A 25,666-nucleotide genomic window follows, 5' to 3' on the forward strand; every position below is an offset into this window, starting at 1 on the left:
AGAAGGTAGGCGGTATCCTCTTTACAGACAGGGGGGCGTTTATTTCTTTCAGGCTGGGCGGTGCCTTCTTTTTGTCTTTTTTTTCCGCGCCAAACGGACACAACAAGGCGCACAAATAATCCAGTCAGGTTAAGCGGCCATCTTTGAGCACATCGCTGTCTATTCACTGACAGCAAGCGGTGACTTAAATAAACGGCAAACAGTCCTTGCAATAAAATCTTCACACCGCGATTATTACAGTTCTTTGGCCCAGCAATTTTTCCAATAAACAAGTAGGGCTTAGTCACTTTTTGGGCATATAACGGCACACAGTTTAATATTCCACAATGGCGCAGGAATAATCCGTAAATCCTGTTCGTGACGCCAAAATATGCAGTATGCAGCCCTGCAGGATATTGCGATGTGAGGTCACGGTTACTTAGGCAAACGAGGGCTGCTATGGGTTACTCACAGTTTCTGGGATGACCCTGGGCAGGCGTACAGCAGTGATGGAGAGGCTGTCACAGAAGTCCTCTGGGGCACTCTCTGTACATACGGACCAGGCCTGATGGTGGACGAGGTGCCCTGGATGTTGCAGGTGTTTAATGTGCCTAGGGCAAGGTCCCTTTAAGGTTTGTGACGCCAGTGCCTTCAACGGTGGCACACTGGTTAATGATAGTGGTAATAAGTGAGGAACACGTTGTTGTGGTGAACCAAACTTTCTTTACTGGAAACAGTTCAACTTTATACAGTTTGAATTCAGTTCCACTTTGCAGCAGTAATCAATAGCAGGCTTTACATCAATGGTAGGTAATGTTCTTTGCAAGATACTCAGAGGGTAAAATCAACACTCACAGACCAGGCTGCACTATTCCTCAGATATCCTGGCTGTCTGTATCCCAAGGCCCGTATGCCCTAATGCTGGCTTTTATCCTTGGTAGCAATCCTTCTCAGGTATAAATACCTTGCTTTAGTTTAATGATCCTTATGCCCTTCAGCTTACTTGACTAGCTGGAACACTGGCTCTGCTCTGCTCTGGTTAGGGAACTGCAGGTTTCTCCCAGGAGGCAAACTCTTCTCTTGGGGTAAATCTTCTGAGCTAACTCTGGCTCAATCTCCACAGGCTGGCTAGTCTGCACTTCCTAGCCTCCTGGATTACACTACCCTTTCCTGTCTGGGCCTAACTATATATATAAGGGGTTCCCTAGCTCCCTCTAACGTCTAGGAGGAGGAACTGCACCCTAACAGACCTGATACCCAGATAACACAGGAAAAATACACATAACACATCATATTAATTATAATGATCATATTAACCCTTGTGTAGTGCCCACATTTACCTAGTGGGACACTACACATACAATTTACATACACCAAACCCTAAGGCTAAGACCCTTGTGGTGCAAAGCACGGTGCCCTCCAATAAAGGAGGAAAAATGTAGTAATTTACCTACTGGCGGGCACAACTACACTGCCACACCTTATCTGTTATTAGCCTGCGGTGCAGCACAACAGCTTACAATCTTAACAAGTTGTACAGTATTCCACCTCCTATAACTGATCCTGTAGCCCGTGCCTGAGTATTCCTTCTGAGCAAAAAAATGCCAGCCTGGCTTGAATTCGTGAGAATTTTATTAGCTCCACAATGTAAAATGTCGCTTTAAGTTATGAAGTCCTTGAAATAAACAGGAGTAACACTTGTGGCCTGACAAAAGAGAAATCCTACGTAACTAACTACAGGTCTGGTCTCAGTCTCTAGGTGCCAACACTGTGATGAGGTGCGTGCACGATCTTACCGACCCGGGTCTGCTTTACATCGGCTGGTGACTCTGAACAGAATAAACATCTCTCCAACATGCGGTACCGCAGTGTATGTTGCTTTGTTCCTCTGCTCTCATCATCATTCCTGGCCACAATCTTCCTTCCTCTGGACAGGATTAGGGTCTCGGACGCAATCAGCTTCACTTAGCTGCAGCTCTGGTCACTGAGGGATGCTCTCACTCCTGGATGCTGTCTGATTCTCTGCTCACACAGTTCTTTAGTTTTCACCTCCCTCTAAGATGGATGCTCTGTCTTTCTCTTTGTCTCTGGCTCTGTGTGAAACTCCACCTTTCATGAATATGGAGATATATGTGCAGTCTATAGCTGTGTTTAGGAAACAGTGGCATCTTGTGGCCATACAGCAGAATGTCAGTCCAGAACATTTAATTTAATCTACACAAACTGTGTTCAGACAAGGAGAGCTGTTTCCCCATCTCACAACTGGACCACCATGAAAAAGCGGTGGCCCAGCCTAATGCCCCTTAGTGACCGCCATAATTGGTGGTCACTAAGGGGTTAAAGTAGAAAGGAAAAAAAAGTTTTTTTTTCAGCCCTAATTGTTGTGCCTTTTCATAGGTAAATGCATTGATATCCAATTTATTCTAGTCAAGATGGATGTTCATTACCTTTAAGAGCCATGCTCGACTATAGTTGCAATTTTGTATGTCTTGAGTAGGCCAAATTAAGGTCACACAAAGCTTTAGTGTTATTCTTCTCATGAATGTACCAGTCTGAGAAGAGGCCTCCTTGTCTACTTTTAAATTTATGACGGGAGATAAAGATAAGCTCTATGCAGCTGGTGATCATTACCTATACAATTAGATATTTATTAATGAAGCAAAATATATAATATGTATGTATTCATATAATGAGCCTTAGTTAGTCCTTAGCATAAGACAATCAGTAGGACATATATATATATATATATATATATATATATATATATTTGGTTATATTATATTGTTATATGTTATGAAGACAACATATATCCATTATATTGTATATATTTCTCATGAGAAGAGTATCTGTCTCTAAACGAGTGTCTGTGAAGATGTGTGTTTTGTAACAATTAATCACATCTTTGGTATGACAAGAGGTACTGATATCTCTGTGCGAAAACAAAGCCATTCAAGTTATTTATGATCCATAAATCAACAGTGTGAGAAACATTAAGTGAGACGCCTAGAGGTCTGTCTCTAATTGCTACAAGTGTCAGAATTAATCCCTATAGCTTTGAATTAAAGCTTCTAAGGTCAAAATGTATATTCAGACTTACATAAGTTAACCCTTTATACTATGATGCAAATAGCTTATACAGTAGTGCCACCTAGGTATCAGTAGGTGACATTACAACAGTAGCAAAAGTGCATTATGGGTAAGGTTATGATGTCACATCTTTTATCAATGGTCACGCCCATCCGACAATGATTGGAAAGTTCCAAACTAGGAAGGTGTGTCTAACTGATACGTTTGTGATCATAAGTCATACACAGGAGGTAGAGAGGAGGAGAAAGGGAGGAGAAAGGAGAAAGAGAGAAGAAGAGAAGTTGATCTCTCTAGAGGGGTCTATCAAGATGAAAGCCATGTTGAGATGCACTATGATGGACCACCCAGCTTTACTAGGAGCAGAAGTGAGATTCCTACTAGGACTTGGTAAGAGACACAGAAAATGATATTTCATTTTATTAAGACTAGATTGGCGAATAAATAAATAATTAAATGAATTGATCATCTCCATATTGAGATGTAGTCTTAGGATATTGTGAGGCTTCATTCTACCTGCAGAAGAATCAAGACTAATAATCTAGCAAAGCATTAAATGATTGCTTTTATATATATATATATATATATATTGATAGAACATTCTTCGCCAAGCTAAGTGATGGATTCCCACAGGAAAGACTTGTTTCAAGTCATTCCCATTTAAGATCCTAGATCCCTGTTATTTGTCTTAATATTCTTACCAAAGTTATATGTGTGAAAATAGTCCAGGATGGGGCGGAAGGATACAGTTATCTCTTCTAAGTTATATCCTTGAATGGATTTGCCCATCTTGAAGCCATGTGATGTGTAGTTGGTTAGGGGGGGCAGAATGGATTTAGCATTCTATATTGATGTCTAGGATTAGACATGCCCATCTTGATATCATGAGGTTTTCTCTGAACAGAAGTAATGTATATAACTTATGTTCATATTTTGATATCCTAACCTAATAATAGCTTGGTTATAATGTGACAAGTTATTTCCACTCACATGTATTGTTAAGCTTGTAATGCTTTATATTAACGCTATATATATTCATTAGCATGTATCATTGTGTTTATTTACTTATATATGTTTGTAATCTTGTAACCAATAAATCTGCATATTTTTATAATACCTGTGTATTATTGTATAATGCAGAACTACATTTTATCATTAACATCATCTAACATCAAAAAGAACTTATTTATCTGAGGAAATAGTCGGACTCAGATGTGAATTGTATCAATTAGGTTGTCTACAATTCACCAGGTCATGATTTTAAGAATTTATGACAAATTTTATAAATTTTATTTTTTTATGGTTAATTATTTTTATGACCATAATTAATCATTCTTAATTGAATTATTACCACCCGACATAAGCTATACCTGTTTTCTAGAAGCTAAATAACAAGCAATATGGCTGCAGGGATTGTGATCCAGCATTAGAAGAAAAAGAAGTATAAAATCCCTTTATTGTCCCTGAGTGGGGAAATTTTGGCATAACAGCAGCAATCACATTCATACCAGGAGCAAAAATAAGAGTAATTAGAAATTAAAGAGTAAAATACAAGAAAATCATAACACAGAATTTACTTTAAAAATTCACTAAGGGGTTTCTGGGAACAGTAGTGGTTACAAATCCTAACCGCTGCTGGGAGGAAGGACCTCCGATAACATTCCTTCGTGCACCTAGGATGCAGCAGTCTGTCACTGAAGGAGCTCTCCAACTCCACAACAGTACGTGCATGGGGTGGTAGACATTGTCTAACAGTGATGTTCATTTTTCTAGAATTCTTCTGTCACCCACCTCCTGGATCAAGGGGACAACCTAGGACAGAGCTGGCCTTCTTAATGAGCTTATCTAATCTCTGTCTCTCAGCCACAGATAAGCTGCTCCCCCAACAAACCACACCATAGAATATGGCTGATGCCACCACTGAGTCAAAGAAGGTCTTTAGGAGCGTCCCCTGCACTCCAAAGGACCTCAGTCTCCTCAACAGATAGAGTCTGCTCTGACCCTTTTTGAAAAGAGCATCAGTGTTATGGCTCCAGTCCAGTTTGTTGTTCAGGTGAACACCCAGGTACTTACAAGAGTCCACCACCTCAATATCCGTTCCTATATGTTCACCGGAACCAAAGCAGAGGGCCTGTGTCTTCGGAAATCCATCAGCTCCTTAGTTTTGCCCGCGTTGATCTGGAGCTAGTTTCCGATGACACCAGTCCACAAAATCCTGTGTCCCCTGTCTGTACTCTGAGTCATCCTCACCTGTGAGAAGGCCAACTATTTCAGTGTCATCACAGAACTTCTGTAGGTGGCAGCCTGAGGAGTTGATGGAGAAGTCTGCAGTGTACAGGGTGAAGAGGAACGGTGCCAGCACAGTTCCCTGTGGTGCCCCCGTACTGCAGATCAGCATGTCAGAGACACAACCCTGAGATTTAACAAACTGTGGGCGTTCTGTGAGGTAGTCAAGTATCCAATGTGACATGTGGTGGTCCACTGCTGCCATCTCCAGCTTGTCCCTCAGAAATCCAGGTTGGATGGTGTTAAAAGCACTGGAGAAATAAAAAAACATGATCCTCACAGTGCTTCCAGGCCTCTCCAGGTAAGTTAGAGTTCGGTGTAGGATGTAGTTGATGGCATCATCTACCCCGATGACAGGCTGGTAGGCAAACTGCAGTGGATCCAATGAAGACCTCACCAGGGGGCAAATATGGTTGAGAACCAGCCTCTCGAGGGTCTTCATCAAGTGTAAAGTTAGTGCTTCCGGCCTGTAGCTGCTGAGTTTTTTCGGGTGTGAGGTCTTTGGCACTGGTACCACACAGGAGGTCTTCCACAGCTGTGGGACCTTCCCCAGCCTCAGGCTCATGTTGACCCATGATGCCACACAGTTGGTCTGAGCAGCACTTCAGGAGCCTGGAGCTGATGCCGTCTGGTCCTGCAGCATTACGCACCTTGATTTTCCGTAGTTCCTTCCTCACCTGAAGTGTGGTGAAGGACAAGGTGGGCATGTGGGGAGGGGGGTGAACGATGGAGTCCTCTAGTGTAGAGGGGGAGAGTGGTGGTAGATTTCTAAGAGGTAAACAGGCAGTGATGGTAGTAGTGGGGGAAGTAGATGGGGGGATGTTTGTAGCAGCATGGGGGATTGGGTCAGGGGAGGGGTCAGTATCTGTCACGGCTGTATGTGAGCAACAATAGTAATTCACAGTACAGAGCAACTGACTGGACCCAGAACTAGGGAGGATAAAGGGTGACCCCTGTCCGACCCTCAACGCTTTCCCTATTCTGCTAAAGCACATGCCCGGATCCAAATGGCGGAACGAGGCATGCCCACGTGCCTAAGACTAATGACCACTGTAACCCCTACAATAGTGGAAGGGGCACGGCCACCAGTGCCCTACTCAGTATATGGAGGGAACCGTGGCCACCTCAGATCCAGTCAGAAAACAAACAGGAATACAACAATGTCTGCAGACTTAGCTGAAGGTGTTATAGCCGCAGAGAAGATGGATCCAAGGACAGGCTGGCAATATCCGGAGTGCTAGCTGCAGCAGAACACAGGTCCAGTGAACTGATAGCTACAAGTGAAGAAACTAAAGCAAGAGCTACAACTGAAGTGAGAACTATAATCCACATCCTATCATAGGAGGAGGGGTGATATAAGGAGAGGGAAATCAAACACATGAAGAACAGCTGTGGTGAAAGAAACCAAAAGTAAACAGAGTAGTGAGAACTCCTCCCAGCTCTAGTAGTGACATCATCACAGGGGTGGAGAAACAGAGCTGTGAGAACGTCCCAAAGCTCTGGTAGTGACAGTACCCCCCCCTCTACGGGTGGACTCCGCACACCCAGGACCCACCTTCTCAGGATGAGCCCTATGAAATGCCCTGATGAGGCGAGTGGCTTTAATGTCCGACACCGGAACCCACATCCTCTCCTCAGGACCATAACCCTTCCAATGAACGAGATACTGAAGAGAACCGCGGACAATGCGAGAGTCCACAATTCTGGAAACCTCAAACTCCAGATTGCCATCAACCAAAATCGGAGGAGGAGGCAAAGAGGAGGGTACCGTGGGCTGGACATATGGTTTTAAGAGAGATCTGTGAAATACATTATGTATCTTCCAAACCCGTGGAAGATCAAGACGGAAGGCAACAGGATTGATGACTGACAAGATTTTATAAGGCCCAATAAACTTGGGACCCAATTTCCAGGAGGGAACCTTCAACTTAATGTTTCTAGTAGACAACCACACCAGATCACCCACATTCAGGTCCGGACCAGGCACACGTCTCTTATCAGCCACACGCTTATACTTCTCACTCATTTTTTTAAGATTACTCTGAATCTTTTGCCAAATGGTAGACAAAGACGAGGAAAATCTCTCCTCCTCAGGTAAACCAGAAAGAGCCCCTCCCGAGAATGTCCCAAACTGCGGATGGAACCCATATGCACCAAAGAATGGTGACTTATCAGAAGATTCCTGACGACGGTTGTTCAGAGCAAACTCAGCAAGAGGGAGAAATGAACACCAATCCTCCTGGTTCTCTGCCACAAAACAGCGCAAATATGTCTCCAGATTCTGATTGAGGCGCTCAGTCTGACCATTCGACTGCGGATGAAAAGCAGAAGAGAAGGACAGCCGAACCCCCAGGCGAGAACAGAAAGCCTTCCAGAACCTGGACACAAACTGCGTGCCTCTATCGGAAACAATATCAGAGGGAATGCCGTGCAATTTAACAATATGGTCGACAAAAGCTTGCGCCAACGTTTTAGCATTGGGTAAACCAGGGAAAGGTACGAAATGAGCCATCTTGCTAAAACGGTCCACCACCACCAGGATCACCGACTTCCCCGAGGAACGAGGAAGATCCGTGATAAAGTCCATGGACAGGTGTGTCCAAGGACGGGAAGGAATGGGTAACGGGAGAAGGGAACCTGAAGGCCGTGAACGAGGGACCTTAGCTCGAGCGCACGTCTCACAAGCAGCCACAAAACCCTCCACCGACTTACGAAGAGCCGGCCACCAAAATCTCCGAGCAATGAGATCTACCGTGGCTCTACTCCCGGGGTGACCAGCAAGAACCGTATCATGATGCTCCTTAAAGAGTTTGTGACGTAGCTCAGGAGGCACGAACAACTTCCCAGAAGGACAACGGGCAGGTGTCTCAGTCTGGGCAGCCTGGACCTCGGCCTCCAAATCGGAATATAGAGCAGAAACAACTACCCCCTCCGCCAAAATGGGACCCGGGTCCTCAGAGTTTCCTCCTCCCGGAAAACAGCGAGAGAGAGCATCAGCCTTCACATTTTTTATCCCAGGTCGGAATGTAACAACAAAATTGAATCTGGAGAAGAACAGAGACCATCTGGCCTGTCTCGGATTCATACGCTTGGCCGACTCCAAGTATGCCAGATTCTTATGGTCGGTAAAAACGGTGATAGGGTGCCTGGCCCCCTCCAACCAATGGCGCCATTCCTCGAAAGCCAACTTGATGGCCAACAACTCCCTATCTCCCACATCATAGTTTCTCTCTGCCGGGGAGAGTTTTTTAGAGAAAAAGGCACAGGGTCGCCACTTGGCAGGGGAAGGGCCCTGGGACAAAACCGCACCCACACCCACCTCGGAAGCATCCACCTCAACAATAAAAGGTAAGGAAACATCGGGATGCACCAAGACGGGAGCAGATGCAAAATTCTCTTTAATCTTAGAAAAGGCTGTAAGCGCCTCCTCCGACCAAGAGGAAAAATCCGCCCCCTTTTTTGTCATGTCAGTGAGGGGTTTGACAACAGAGGAATAATTCAAAATGAACTTTCTGTAATAGTTCGCAAAACCCAGAAAGCGCATCAATGCCTTCTGATTCTCAGGAAGCTCCCACTCAAGTACAGCACGGACCTTCTCGGGATCCATGCGAAAACCAGAAGCAGAGAGGAGAAAACCCAGAAATTGAATCTCCGATACCATAAAAAGACATTTCTCCAGCTTGGCGTACAATTTATTTTCCCGCAGAATCTGCAGAACCTGAAAAAGATGATCCTGATGGGTCTGAACATCAGGGGAAAAAATCAAAATATCATCAAGATACACCAATACAAATTTCCCCATTAAATGATAGAAAATACTATTAACAAAATGCTGAAAGACGGCCGGAGCATTCATCAGGCCGAAAGGCATAACGAGATTCTCGAAATGCCCGTCAGGGGTATTAAAGGCCGTTTTCCATTCATCCCCCTCTCTGACCCTGACCAGGTTGTACGCGCCTCTCAAATCCAATTTGGAAAACACCTTGGCCCCAACAATTTGATTGAAGAGGTCCGGGATCAGAGGAAGCGGATAGGGATCGCGAATCGTGATACGGTTCAGCTCCCTAAAATCTAGGCAAGGTCTCAGAGAGCCATCTTTCTTTTTAACAAAAAAAAAACCCGCGGCCACAGGTGACTTTGAGGGACGAATATGCCCCTTTTCGAGACTCTCGGAGATGTAAGTTCGCATAGCGATTCTTTCCGGTTGTGAGAGATTGTAGAGGCGTGCTTTTGGCAGCTTGGCGCCGGGAATGAGGTTAATGGGACAGTCAAACTCCCGGTGAGGAGGTAGCTCCTGAACACCGCTCTCGGAAAACACGTCCGAGAAATCAGAGAGAAATGATGGCACCGTTTTAGTAGACACCTCTGCAAAAGTCGCTGTGAGACAATTCTCTCTACAAAAATCACTCCACTCATTTATTTGCCTTCCTTGCCAATCAATAGTGCGGTTATGTCTAGTGAGCCAGGGTAACCCCAAAACTAGAGGAGACGGCAATCCGTTAAGGACAAAACAAGATATATCCTCCACATGAGTGTCACCTACAGCTAGCCGGATATTGTGAACAATGCCCTTCAGAGATCTCTGTGAGAGTGGAGCAGAGTCAATAGCAAAAACAGGTATATCTTTATCTAATGTGCAAACCTGAAAACCATGCATGGCTACAAATTGAGTGTCAATAAGATTGACGGCCGCTCCACTATCGACAAAAATCTCACAAGAAATGACTTTGCTCTCTAGCGCCACCCTGGCAGACAGGAGAAAATGGGAACTGCAGGTCAGAGGAAAAGCATCAAATCCTACATCAACTTTGCCCAAAGTAGCAGATGAAGCAGAACCTGATGATTTACGTTTTGAGATTTTTCTCTTATTATCGCTCTTAGTACGGTTCAAGAATCTCCTAGACGGACAAACATTTGCCAAATGACCTATGCCCCCACAACAAAAACAGACCATACTCTGAGGACTAAATCCTCTTTTATCAGGGGCAAGTCGAGCTAGCTGCATGGGCTCCTCCTCAGAGGGGAGCGAGACAGGATGAGGCCCCTGCACACTGAATGAGTCCGCACCACTGCCCCTAGACTGACAATGGTTGGACAGAGAGGTCTCGTTTCTTTCTCTTAGACGCCTGTCAAGGCGTACCGCCAATGACATGGCAGACTCTAAGGACGTTGGTCTCTCATGGAAAGCAAACGCATCTTTTAATCTCTCCGAGAGACCATGACAGAACTGACTCCGGAGTGCAGCATCATTCCAACCCGAATCAGCTGCCCATCTCTGAAATTCAGAACAATAAAGCTCCGCAGACCGTTTGTTCTGGCATAAAACACGTAGGTTAGATTCGGCCAGAGCAACACGATCCGGGTCATCATAAATCTGCCCCAGGGCCACAAAAAATCCCTCCACGGATCGAAGGGAGGGATCCCCTGATGGCAGCGAAAAAGCCCAAGTCTGAGCATTACCCCTGAGCAGGGAAATGACAATCCTCACCCTCTGCTCCTGATTACCAGAAGAGTGAGAACACAAGCAAAAATGGAGTTTGCATGCCTCTCTGAAACGAACAAAATTCTCACTGCCCCCGGAGAACGTCTCCGGAAGTGAGACCTTTGGCTCGCAACAGACTCCATGAGCCGGAGCAGGGCCCAATGCTTGAAGCTGGGTCATAGATTGACGGAGATCCGCTACTTCCAAAGAAAGACCATGCATGCGGTCAACCAGGTCAGAAAGCGGATCCATGTCAAAAAAGGACGGTTTTGGTGGATTATAATGTCACGGCTGTATGTGAGCAACAATAGTAATTCACAGTACAGAGCAACTGACTGGACCCAGAACTAGGGAGGATAAAGGGTGACCCCTGTCCGACCCTCAACGCTTTCCCTATTCTGCTAAAGCACATGCCCGGATCCAAATGGCGGAACGAGGCATGCCCACGTGCCTAAGACTAATGACCACTGTAACCCCTACAATAGTGGAAGGGGCACGGCCACCAGTGCCCTACTCAGTATATGGAGGGAACCGTGGCCACCTCAGATCCAGTCAGAAAACAAACAGGAATACAACAATGTCTGCAGACTTAGCTGAAGGTGTTATAGCCGCAGAGAAGATGGATCCAAGGACAGGCTGGCAATATCCGGAGTGCTAGCTGCAGCAGAACACAGGTCCAGTGAACTGATAGCTACAAGTGAAGAAACTAAAGCAAGAGCTACAACTGAAGTGAGAACTATAATCCACATCCTATCATAGGAGGAGGGGTGATATAAGGAGAGGGAAATCAAACACATGAAGAACAGCTGTGGTGAAAGAAACCAAAAGTAAACAGAGTAGTGAGAACTCCTCCCAGCTCTAGTAGTGACATCATCACAGGGGTGGAGAAACAGAGCTGTGAGAACGTCCCAAAGCTCTGGTAGTGACAGTATCTGGTCAAACCTATTGAAGAACTTGTTCAACTCATTAACCCACCCCAAGTCACCTGCAGTCTGGATTTGACCTGGTTTGTGACCTGAGATGGTTTTCAGGCTTTTCCAGACCCCACGTGTGTTATTCTGCTGCAGCTGGTCCTCCATCTTCTTCCTGTAGATGGTTTACCCCTCTCTGATCTTCCTTCTCAGCTCCTTCTGCACAGTTTTAAGCTCCTCCTTGTTTCGAAATTTAAAGGCTCTTTTCTTTTCCTTTAGGAGAGCCTTTATTTCTCGGTTAATCCAAGGCTTATTATTAGAAAAACACCGTACCTTCATGACTGGCACGTTGTTCTCCACACAGAAGTTGATGTAGTCTGTGGTGTAGTCTGAGTACTGTGTCAATTTATCCAATGATATATTGTAGTTCTGTCACTTCATTTCTTTGTTTTCTCCCCAATTTCCCTATTTCTCTCCCTTATTTCCCACCTCCTCCTTCTTATTTTCCTTTCATGTCTTTTATTCTAATTTCTATTTCACTTAAATGGGACTGAGCTGTGCCTCGGGCATGTAACATGGCCTAGGGAAAGCTGATTATCAAACAGCGGACTGTCGGAGGTCCCAGGTGTTGGACCTCCACCGATCAGGGCATACAGTAGGTCATCAGTATAAAAAAGTCGGAGTCGTGGTCAGAAGAAATCATCAGATGTTAGATGTTATCCTTTTCTTTTGGCTTCCTCACATTCTATACTGTTTATGTTTTAAGATTATTTTTTACAGTATGTTTAATATATAAACCGGCTTATTAGTAAGCAAAAGTAATACTGTGCAATTAAAGTACCACAACTTTTTTCCGTATTTTTCTCTTATAAACAGGATGTTTATGGAGCCATGTTCATTTCTGTCTTCAGCAGCGATGAGAGACAGCAATCAGCTAAGCACTTACTTTTCATTGCAGTGATCAGAGGGGGTCCCAGCTCCCAGATCACCACTGATCAAAATCATTTTAACATATGAAACTATTGTTAATATGTAGTCTTATTATTTATAAGATTTATAGAATTATAGATTCATAGAACTTATTCTATTTAAATCTACTCAATGGGAAGTTTGTATCAAGGTGAGATGATGTGATTAATGTTAATAAGTGTTTTCCAAATTTTACAAAAATAACAGAGTTTTTGAGGCAATGATGTGAAAAGACATCAAAAACAAAACAAAAAACCTAAAAGCCAGTCGTCCTTCCGCAGAAGGACAAAAAAAACTCACTAAACAGGGCTGGGTAGAAGCGGCTGAGTTAAGGCAGAAATTCTCCAAAGTGATGATGAGGCACAATTGTGCAAAATAAGCAAAGGATGCAATTTCTCAGCAGTCGTGGGTAATTTAGAAGCATAGGCCGGTGAATGACAAGAGATGTAATAAGTCTTCTTCCTTGGATTTAATGGAATAATACTGGTTCATTTTAGTTTCAGAATATATGAGAGTGACTGAAGATTGTATGTTAGCAACTGTGTCTGGTTCACTACGAAAATTGGGATATGATTACACACTCCACAGACTACATTTTAGGCTATTTTGAACGTACTACAACCCCCAGAGTGAACCAGCAACAGAGAAGAATAAAACTAAAAGTACAAGGTCTTTAATATATGCTGAGGAACAGATTTGTGGTGCTGCATGTACAGTCGTGGCCAAAAGTTTTTAGACTTAGATAAATATTGGAAATTGGAAAAGTTGCTGCTTAAGTTTTTATAATAGCAATTTGCATTTACTCCAGAATGTTATGAAGAGTGATCAGATGAATTGCATAGTCCTTCTTTGCCATGAAAATTAACTTAATCCCCAAAAAACCTTTCCACTGCATTTCATTGCTGTCATTAAAGGACCTGCTGAGATCATTTCAGTAATCGTCTTGTTAACTCAGGTGAGAATGTTGACGAGCACAAGGCTGGAGATCATTATGTCAGGCTGATTGGGTTAAAATGGCAGACTTGACATGTTAAAAGGAGGGTGATGCTTGAAATCATTGTTCTTCCATTGTTAACCATGGTGACCTGCAAAGAAACGCGTGCAGCCATCATTGCGTTGCATAAAAATGGCTTCACAGGCAAGGATATTGTGGCTACTAAGATTGCACCTCAATCAACAATTTATAGGATCATTAAGAACTTCAAGGAAAGAGGTTCAATTCTTGTTAAGAAGGCTTCAGGGCGTCCAAGAAAGTCCAGCAAGCGCCAGGATCGTCTCCTAAAGAGGATTCAGCTGTGGGATCGGAGTGCCACCAGTGCAGAGCTTGCTCAGGAATGGCAGCAGGCAGGTGTGAGCGCATCTGCACGCACAGTGAGGCGAAGACTTTTGGAAGATGGCCTGGTGTCAAGAAGGGCAGCAAAGAAGCCACTTCTCTCCAAAAAAAACATCAGGGACAGATTGATCTTCTGCAGAAAGTATGGTGAATGGACTGCTGAGGACTGGGACAAAGTCATATTCTCCGATGAAGCCTCTTTCCGATTGTTTGGGGCATCTGGAAAAAGGCTTGTCCGGAGAAGAAAAGGTGAGTGCTACCATCAGTCCTGTGTCATGTCAACAGTAAAGCATCCTGAGACCATTCATGTGTGGGGTTGCTTCTCATCCAAGGGAGTGGGCTCACTCACAATTTTTCCCAAAAACACAGCCATGAATAAAGAATGGTACCAAAACACCCTCCAACAGCAACTTCTTCCAACAATCCAACAACAGTTTGGTGAAGAACAATGCATCTTCCAGCACGATGGAGCACCGTCCCATAAGGCAAAAGTGATAACTAAGTGGCTCGGGGACCAAAACGTTGACATTTTGGGTCCATGGCCTGGAAACTCCCCAGATCTTAATCCCATTGAGAACTTGTGGTCAATCCTCAAGAGGTGGGTGGACAAACAAAAACCCACTAATTCTGACAAACTCCAAGAAGTGATTATGAAAGAATGGGTTGCTATCAGTCAGGAATTGGCCCAGAAGTTGATTGAGAGCATGCCCAGTCGAATTGCAGAGGTCCTAAAAAAGAAGGGCCAACACTGCAAATACTGACTCTTTGCATAAATGTCATGTAATTGTCGATAAAAGCCTTCGAAACGTATGAAGTGCGTGTAATTATATTTCACTACATCACAGAAACAACTGAAACAAAGATCTAAAAGCAGTTTAGCAGCAAACTTTGTGAAAACTAATATTTGTGTCATTCTCAAAACTTCTGGCCACGACTGTATATTAGGACTTGGAGTGTAGAAAGGAAGATGTTTTTTGAGAGGAACCACTGGACTTCATTTATAAAAAAAGATAGATACAGTTGTAAGAAAAAGTATGTGAACACTTTGGAATGATATGGATTTCTGCACAAATTGGTCATAAAATGTGATCTGATCTTCATCTAAGTCACAACAATAGACAATCACAGTCTGCTTAAACTAATAACACACAAAGAATTAAATGTTACCATGTTTTTATTGAACACACCATGTAAACATTCACAGTGCAGGTGGAAAAAGTATGTGAACCCCTAGACTAATGACATCTCCAAGAGCTAATTGGAGTGAGGGGTCAGCCAACTGGAGTCCAATCAATGAGATGAGATTGGAGGTGTTGGTTACAGCTACCCTGCCCTATAAAAAACACACACCAGTTCTGGGATGGCTTTTCACAAGAAGCATTGCCTGATGTGAATGATGCCTCGCACAAAAGAGCTCTCAGAAGACCTGCGATTAAGAATTGTTGACTTGCATAAAGCTGGAAAGGGTTATAAAAGTATCTCTAAAAGCCTTTCTGTTCATCAGTCCACAGTAAGACAAATTGTCTATAAATGGAGAAAGTTCAGCACTGCTGCTACTCTCCCTAGGAGTGGCCGTCCTGTAAAGATGACTGCAAGAGCACAGCGCAGACTGCTCAATGAGGTGAAGAAGAATCCTAGAGTGTCAGCTAAAGACATACAAAATTCTCTGGCATATGCTAGCATCCCTGTTAGCGAATCTACGATACGTAAAACACTAAACAAGAATGGATTTCATGGGAGGATACCATAGAGGAAGCCACTGCTGTCCAAAAAAAACATTGCTGCACGTTTACAGTTTGCACAAAAACACCTGGATGTTCCACAGCAGTACTGGCAAAACATTCTGTGGACAGATGAAACCAAAGTTGAGTTGTTTGGAAGAAACACACAACACTATGTCTGGAGAAAAAGAGGCACAGCACACCAACATCAAAACCTCATCCCAACTGTGAAGTATGGTGGTGGGGGCATCACGGTTTGGGGCTGCTTTGCTGCGTCAGGGCCTGGACGGATTGCTATCATCAAAGGAAAAATGATGAATTCCCAAGTTTATCAAGACATTTTGCAGGAGAACTTAAGGCCATCTGTCCACCAGCTGAAGCTCAACAGAAGATGGATGTTGCAAGAGGACAACGACCCAAAGCATAGAAGTAAATTAACAACAGAATGGCTTAAACAGAAGAAAATACGCCTTCTGGAGTGGCCCAGTCAGAGTCCTGACCTCAACCTCAAGAGAATGCCAAGAGTGTGCAAAGCAGTAATCAAAGCAAAAGGTGGCTACTTTGAAGAACCTAGAATATGACATATTTTCAGTTTCACACTTGTTTGTTATGTATATAATTCCACATGTGTTAATTCACAGTTTTGATGCCTTCATAGTCATGAAAATAAAGAAAACTCTTTGAATGAGAAGGTGTGTCCAAACTTTTGGTCTGTACTGTATGTGGAGAGTGCGTGTATGAGTGCATCCATGTATGTGGAGAGTGTGTGAATGACTGCGTTCATGTATGTGGAGAGTGTGTGAATGACTGCGTTCATGTATGTGGAGAGTGCGTGTATGACTGCATCCATGTATGTGGAGAGTGCGTGTATGACTGCATCAATGTATGTGGAGAGTGTGTGTATGACTGCATCCATGTATGTGGAGAGTGCATGTATGACTGCATCCATGTATGTGGAGAGTGCGTGTATGACTGCATCCATGTATGTGGAGAGTGCGTCTATGACTGCGTCCATGTATGTGGAGAGTGCGTGTATGACTGCGTCCATGTATGTGGAGAGTGCGTGCATGACTGCGTCCATGTATGTGGAGAGTGCGTGCATGACTGCGTCCATGTATGTGGAGAGTGCGTGTATGACTGCGTCCATGTATGTGGAGAGTGCGTGCATGACTGCGTCCATGTATGTGGAGAGTGCGTGTATGACTGCGTCCATGTATGTGGAGAGTGCGTGTATGACTGCGTCCATGTATGTGGAGAGTGCGTGTATGACTGCGTCCATGTATGTGGAGAGTGCGTGTATGACTGCGTCCATGTATGTGGAGAGTGCGTCCATGACTGCGTCCATGTATGTAGAGAGTGCGTGTGTGACTGCGTCCATGTATGTGGAGAGTGCGTGTATGACTGCGTCCATGTATGTGGAGAGTGCGTGCATGACTGCGTCCATTTATGTGGAGAGTGCGTGTATGACTGCGTCCATGTATGTAGAGAGTGCGTGTGTGACTGTGTCCATGTATGTGGAGAGTGCGTGTATGACTGTGTCCATGTATGTGGAGAGTGTGTCTATGACTGCGTCCATGTATGTGGAGAGTGCGTGCATGACTGCGTCCATGTATGTGGAGAGTGCGTGTATGACTGCGTCCATGTATGTGGAGAGTGCGTGTATGACTGCGTCCATGTATGTGGAGAGTGCGTGTATGACTGCGTCCATGTATGTGGAGAGTGCGTGTATGACTGCGTCCATGTATGTGGAGAGTGCGTCCATGACTGCGTCCATGTATGTAGAGAGTGCGTGTGTGACTGCGTCCATGTATGTGGAGAGTGCGTGTATGACTGCGTCCATGTATGTGGAGAGTGCGTGCATGACTGCGTCCATTTATGTGGAGAGTGCGTGTATGACTGCGTCCATGTATGTAGAGAGTGCGTGTGTGACTGTGTCCATGTATGTGGAGAGTGCGTGTATGACTGTGTCCATGTATGTGGAGAGTGTGTCTATGACTGCGTCCATGTATGTGGAGAGTGCGTGTATGACTGCGTCCATGTATGTGGAGAGTGCGTGTATGACTGCGTCCATTTATGTGGAGAGTGCGTGTATGACTGCGTCCATGTATGTGGAGAGTGCGTGTATGACTGCGTCCATGTATGTGGAGAGTGCGTGTATGACTGCGTCCATGTATGTGGAGAGTGCGTGTATGACTGCGTCCATGTATGTGGAGAGTGCGTGTATGACTGCGTCCATGTATGTGGAGAGTGCGTGTATGACTGCGTCCATGTATGTGGAGAGTGCGTGCATGACTTCGTCCATGTATGTGGAGAGTGCGTGTATGACTTCGTCCATGTATGTGGAGAGTGCGTGTATGACTTCGTCCATGTATGTGGAGAGTGCGTGTATGACTGCGTCCATGTATGTGGAGAGTGCGTGTATGACTGCGTCCATGTATGTGGAGAGGGCGTGTATGACTGCGTCCATGTATGTGGAGAGTGCGTGTGTGACTGCGTCCATGTATGTGGAGAGTGCGTGTATGACTGCGTCCATGTATGTGGAGAGTGCGTGCATGACTGCGTCCATGTATGTGGAGAGTGCGTGTATGACTGCATCTATGTATGTGGAGAGTGCGTGTATGACTGCGTCCATTTATGTGGAGAGTGCGTGTATGACTGCGTCCATTTATGTGGAGAGTGCGTGTATGACTGCGTCCATGTATGTGGAGTGTGTGTGTATGACTGCGTCCATGTATGTGGAGAGTGCGTGTATGACTGCGTCCATGTATGTGGAGAGTGTGTATGACTGCGTCCATGTATGTGGAGAGTGCGTGTATGACTGCGTCCATGTATGTGAAGAGTGCGTGTATGACTGCGTCCATGTATGTGGAGAGTTCGTGTATGACTGCGTCCATGTATGTGGAGAGTGTGTATGACTGCGTCCATGTATGTGGAGAGTGCGTGTATGACTGCGTCCATGGCTACAGTATGAAAGGTACAGAGGCTAAAATACTTGTGGATATGTAGAGGTAAATCAGACATGTTTATTACAATTGCAGCGCAGGTTTTAAAGGGGTTGAGTTGAATATAAACTCCGTCAGCAACTGGAAATGTGAAAAAACAAAGTCATGCTAAAAATGACAGTAAATACAGTAAATAAAAAGTCACAAAATAGCCATATAAGAGGGGTTTGCACAGGAAGAGGCGGTTTGTGAAGAAGTGTGTAAGTGTGTGTGGGGGGCCCGGTACAAAAATTTGCTGTGGGGCCCAGTCAGTTCTAGTTACGCCTGTGCAGATTGGGTATAGTTGGAGAGGTTGGCAACATGAATTTTACTTACCATCCCATTCATCCCCTCTTGGTAGGAGTGGGCTGGTCCAACTTCCTACCAAGGGAGGAGCAGATCTAGTAAAAATGAGAGTGTGGTAGAGAATGAAGAGTGTGGGTGCATGAGATCCAGGTCCTACTTCTCTGGACCATGAGAACCACAGAATCAGGTCATCTGTGGGGCCCACTATTCCAGGGAGCCTGCAGGGTCACAAGCTACAGAAATCTTGTAAATTAAAGTGTATTATAGTCAGCAGAGTGATCAAGCAATCAAGCTATACAGATTCTACTGCAAGGTAAGAGGAAACACATTAAGACACCACCACTGCACTTCAGGACGGGCATAGCTAGAAGCCTGAGTACAACCGCAGGTAAGGGAGACATTGACAGCTAGAAACTTCTGAGTGTTATCTTCTGCTGCATTGCCAGCCACCATACCTCATTATCTGGGAGGAGAAATTGTACTTTGTATGAGCTGCTGCCAGATGTGCTGCTATTTATTTTTGCACTCGGTAAAGAAACATTTTTTGTTCTATAACCTCTGCATGGTTCCTTCACATCACTTATTCACTGCACCAAATCCCATGGAGTGATGGCCTGAGTACACCGTGACACAACACAACATCATCTCATCAAGGCCATTGCTACTCCCATCTTCTGCATTGGCTCCTCCGGGGTTCACTGCAGAAGCAAACATTGGATTGACCATAATAGGAATTAGCAATAATTTAATAACAATTGAAATTACAGGACAAGCTCCAGCCAGTGACGGATCCAGAGGGGGGCAACGGGGCAATTGCCCCCCCAAGCCGCTCAGAGGTGGGGGGCGGCAGCGACGGGGCACAGGGAGATCAACGCTTCTATTGTGGACAGCGATACATAAGGCTGTGCGGAGTAGCAGGGGAGAGGTGTGTCCCTTCCCTGTTCCTCTGATAGGCTGCCGGCACTAGGCTGGAAGCCTATGAGAGGCCGGTGCAGGAGGCGCACCGCCTGAGCCATACAGCGCGGAGGCGAAGAGGCCTGCATTGCATCGCTGCCAAGGAGGTAAGTATAAGTGTTTATTTTTTTTTATACAGTATATACAATACTTTTACTGGCACATGGGGGGCTGTTATTACTGGCACATAAAGGGGGTGGGCTGTTATTACTGGCACATAATGGGGGGGCTGTTATTACTGGCACATAATGGGGGGCAGTTATTACTGGCACATAATAGGGGGCTGTTATTGCTGGCACATGATTGGGGAGGCTGTTATTACTGGCACATAATGGGGGGGCTGTTATTACTGGCACATATTGGGGGGGCTGTTATTACTGGCACATCATGGGGGGGAGCTATTACTGTCACATAATGGGGGGCTGTTATTACTGGCACATAATGGGGGGGCTGTTATTACTGGCACATAATGGGGGGGCTGTTATTACTGGCACATAATGGGGGGGCTGTTATTACTGGCACATAATGGAGGGGCTGTTATTACTGGCACATGATTGGGGGGGCTGTTATTACTGGCACATGATTGGGGGGGCTGTTATTATTGGCACATGATTGGGGGGGCTGTTATTACTGGCACATGATTGGGGGGGGCTGTTATTACTGGCACATGATTGGGGGGCTGTTATTACTGGCACATAATTGGGGGGGCTGTTATTACTGGCACATGATTGGGGGAGAGTGCTTTTATTACTCGCACATGATTGGGGGAGTGCTTTTATTACTGGCACATGATGGGGGGAGTGCTTTTATTACTGGCACATGATTGGGGACACTATAGGGGCATCTACTGAGGCCACAAAGAAGGGGTATTTTATATGGGGGGCTTTGTACAGTAGAATTTTATACTGGGACACATTATGCTGGGTACTATGGGGAAGGGGGGAGAGGAGTACTATGAGGTCATCTACGGGGGGCACTAAGAAAGGGTATTTTATACTTGCAAATTATGGGGTACACTGAGGGCATCTACTGGGGAATTTTATACTGTTACATTATGGGGGGCACTAGGAGGAAGGGGGGAGAGGAGCACTATGGAGGCATTTACTGGGAGCATTATATTGAGGTATTTTATACTGGCACATTATGGGGGGACTATGGGAACATCAGCTCAACTGGGGGCATTACAAGGGGGTATTTTTTGCACTGTCACAATATTATAAGGAGAATTATTTCTACTGGGGGGGGGCATTATGGTGGGCTTTATTACTCCCCCATGGTATGAGCCCCCTAGTAGCAGCACCAGCCTCTCCCTGATCTGCTATCCCTCTGCCCATTCTCCAAATCCTTATTATGAAATCTTTCTCATTAGGATAAAAAATGTAGTCACAGTGAAGACAATGTCCCGTCAGAGGGAGATAAATTGCGGATGGTATGTATAAATTATATAGTCACAGGATACCACCTGTCTTAAAACGTAGCCTTTATTCTATAATACGCATAAAATAACAAACTCCCATTTAGAACAAACACACAAAAAAGAAAAAAAGAAAGAGCAAAAATCGACAATGTATCGATGGACCAGCAGTAAGTGCTCTGAACCAGGTTAAATATGTATCTTGGTGGGATCCCTGAAGGACGTTGGATACCGGGCAGGATGCTGATTTCTAAAACGGGCCTATCCCTGATTGTGGCCCTAAGATATTTATTCCTGCCTAAAAAAACGGAATAGCCGCCCTGATAGGGGCGATCCCGTGTTCAGGAACCTCCTGTATTACCCTGGTATATCCCTATCGATGGTGATTGGACTAGGTCTAATTGTAATGTCCTAGGCGGTGACCTGGGCTAAATACACTGCGTGCAGAATTATTAGGCAAATGAGTATTTTGACCACATCATCCTCTTTATGCATGTTGTCTTACTTCAAGCTGTATAGGCTCGAAAGCCTACTACCAATTAAGCATATTAGGTGATGTGCATCTCTGTAATGAGAAGGGGTGTGGTCTAATGACATCAACACCCTATATTAGGTGTGCATAATTATTAGGCAACTTCCTTTCCTTTGGCAAAATGGGTCAAAAGAAGGACTTGACAGGCTCAGAAAAGTCAAAAATAGTGAGATATCTTGCAGAGGGATGCAGCACTAAAATTGCAAAGCTTCTGAAGCGTGATCATCGAACAATCAAGCGTTTCATTCAAAATAGTCAACAGGGTCGCAAGAAGCGTGTGGAAAAACCAAGGCGCAAAATAACTGCCCATGAACTGAGAAAAGTCAAGCGTGCAGCTGCCAAGATGCCATTTGCCACCAGTTTGGCCATATTTCAGAGCTGCAACATCACTGGAGTGCCCAAAAGCACAAGGTGTGCAATACTCAGAGACATGGCCAAGGTAAGAAAGGCTGAAAGACGACCACCACTGAACAAGACACACAAGCTGAAACGTCAAGACTGGGCCAAGAAATATCTCAAGACTGATTTTTCTAAGGTTTTATGGACTGATGAAATGAGAGTGAGTCTTGATGGGCCAGATGGATGGGCCCGTGGCTGGATTGGTAAAGGGCAGAGAGCTCCAGTCCGACTCAGACGCCAGCAAGGTGGAGGTGGAGTACTGGTTTGGGCTGGTATCATCAAAGATGAGCTTGTGGGGCCTTTTCGGGTTGAGGATGGAGTCAAGCTCAACTCCTAGTCCTACTGCCAGTTTCTGGAAGACACCTTCTTCAAGCAGTGGTACAGGAAGAAGTCTGCATCCTTCAAGAAAAACATGATTTTCATGCAGGACAATGCTCCATCACACGCGTCCAAGTACTCCACAGCGTGGCTGGCAAGAAAGGGTATAAAAGAAGAAAATCTAATGACATGGCCTCCTTGTTCACCTGATCTGAACCCCATTGAGAACCTGTGGTCCATCATCAAATGTGAGATTTACAAGGAGGGAAAACAGTACACCTCTCTGAACAGTGTCTGGGAGGCTGTGGTTGCTGCTGCACGCAATGTTGATGGTGAACAGATCAAAACACTGACAGAATCCATGGATGGCAGGCTTTTGAGTGTCCTTGCAAAGAAAGGTGGCTATATTGGTCACTGATTTGTTTTTGTTTTGTTTTTGAATGTCAGAAATGTATTTTTGTGAATGTTGAGATGTTATATTGGTTTCACTGGTAAAAATAAATAATTTAAATGGGTATATTTCTTTTTTTTTGTTAAGTTGCCTAATAATTATGCACAGTAATAGTCACCTGCACACACAGATATCCACCTAAAATAGCTAAAACTAAAAACAAACTAAAAACTACTTCCAAAAATATTCAGCTTTGATATTAATGAGTTTTTTGGGTTCATTGAGAACATGGTTGTTGTTCAATAATAAAATTAATCCTCAAACATACAACTTGCCTAATAATTCTGCACTCCCTGTACAGAAAAAATAATAAAGAAATATCCAAAGGCTTTTGCATCATACAGATACATGCTAGAACCAAAATGTCGTTTTTTGAGTGAAAAAAGAAAGGAATTGTGTGATACACATTCAAAATGGCTGCTTGACACTCTCAGTAGTGCCTAATTGTAGTGCAGCCGTTTATTACGATGCCGAACATATTATTGGTATATATATATAATGCCAACGCATTTCGCCCATACCAATAACCTGGGCTCATCAGGGGATATATAAAGGCATCAATATAAACATGAGCAGGATACAGTTTGCCATCCTCCATCTGAGCCAGCGGACGAATTCTCGCGCCTGCGCCGTGCGCGTCTGTATTCTGCGCAGGCGCAGTGAATGTCTGAGCGCTCCCTGCACAGACATTCACTGCGCCTGCGCCGAATACAGACGCGCACGGCGCAGGCTCGAGAATTCGTCCGCTGGCTCAGATGGAGGATGGCATTCAAGAGGAGATGGGCGGCCTTAACGGACGAGCGGGGCGGCATACAATGTGAGTAGACCGAGCCTCTAGGTGCTGAAAAGACGCCCCTATAGCACCTAGAGGCTCATTAGCATATTAATAAAAGTTCGTTTTTTAGTGAAACGGATCCACACACAGGTCTGAGAATAGCATGGTTAGGTAGAGCAGACACTAGCAGATCGCTAGTGTCTGAGAGCTAATTAGGACAAAATGAGGTGGTAGAAACCCTTTAAAGGTTTCTTCCAGGACCCAGTGAGTATGGCAAACCTTCCTTAATTACATATGACACCCCTGTAGAAGTATGTTTTGTAATGTACTAACCGTTCTGAAGCTGCAAGGATTGGGCCCTCAGGAACCTAATCATGTGATGATGCTCTTCTAAAAAGCAAACACAATTCAATTGCACTCTGCAAACACTGAACATATGAACTAATGATGTATTCACGATATAAAGGAGTACAATGTAATTAGCAAACATATTTTGATCAAAATCATTTGTGTCCAACCAGTATGGCAAGTTAACCTTGTACCAACAGGCCTGAAATGAACTCAGGGAAAGCAGGCTTTTAATTAGTGCAGTATGTAGATGGGGCTTGTAGGTGGGCACAAAACATTATGGCATTATTACTTCCGGGGCACAGTATGGATTTTATTACTGTTGGGGGCTCTGTAGAAGCACTCTGGTAGAGAATTATTACTATTGGTGGAACTTTTAGGAGCACTATTACTGCGGGGAGAATTGGCACAGTGTTAGCCTAAAGGGTTTCTGTCATGAGAAATAACGCGCTCCGGCTGCCGGCTTCATCACTGTGCCTGAGCCAAAGAAAGGAAGCCTGTTGCGTGTGCACGTGGCAGCTGAAGGCATCTGTGTTGGTCCCATGTTCATATGTGCCTGCATTGCTGAGAGAAATTATGGATTATTATATACAAACCGAGCCATTGCCTTTACACCTAGAGGCTCCGATCTCTCTGTAACTGCCGCGCCCTCTGCACTTTAACACGGCCCAGTGGGATGACATTTTCACTGCCAGGCCCTTTCAAAGTAGACAAGGAGCGGCAGTTGCAGAGACAGCAGAGCCTCTAGGTGTAATGGTAACGCCCCTGTTGCTCCTAGAGTATCATTTGCATATATTCAAATATACATTTTTTCTCTCAATAATGCAGGCATATATGAACATGGGGCCAACACAGACCGGCACTGATGGGTGGTATTAGCGCTGCCCTAGCCATTTTACAGGCTAAGGCAGCGCTAAAGCATGTCCATTAGTGCCAATAACATCACCGGGTTCACTGCCAGGCGGAAGCCACCACCAAATAGTATCCCCAGTGGTAATAAGGCTCCCTACAGTGCCCTCAGTACTAATAAGGACTCCCTATAGGGCACCTCTTATAATCTATAAGGCACTTCTATAGAGCCCTCAGTAGTAGTAATGCCCTCCACCACTGCCCACAGTATTTATAATGTTCCCTGCAGTGCCCCCTGTAATTATAATACCTCCTGCCGTACCCCCCGAAGTTATAATCATCTCTGTAGTGGACCCCATAAATTACGTCCATCCTCTCCCTCCAGTCTTCTATACCATGCTGTCCCATGTAAATAACACCAGTCGTCTCCCACCAGTCTTCTATATGATACAGTCTCATGTAAATAACCTATCTTCCTTACAGTCTTCTATACCATGCAGTCCCATGTAAATAACTTTACTTCTCTCCCTTCAGTCTTCTATACCATGCAGTCCCATGTAAATAACACCAGTCC

General features: G+C 44.8%; 1 long non-coding RNA gene across 1 annotated transcript; it reads left to right on the forward strand.

The window, feature by feature from the left end:
• The first annotated feature begins 6,174 nt into the window (after positions 1-6,174).
• Positions 6,175-11,958, forward strand: LOC120986873. The gene is made up of 3 exons (XR_005775824.1): positions 6,175-6,206; positions 6,695-6,699; positions 11,761-11,958. It is a non-coding gene; the product is annotated as an uncharacterized LOC120986873 (long non-coding RNA).
• The last annotated feature ends 13,708 nt before the right edge of the window (positions 11,959-25,666 follow it).

The sequence above is a fragment of the Bufo bufo genome, chromosome 1 (genome assembly GCF_905171765.1).
Source record: "Bufo bufo chromosome 1, aBufBuf1.1, whole genome shotgun sequence".
Classification (NCBI taxonomy): domain Eukaryota; kingdom Metazoa; phylum Chordata; class Amphibia; order Anura; family Bufonidae; genus Bufo; species Bufo bufo.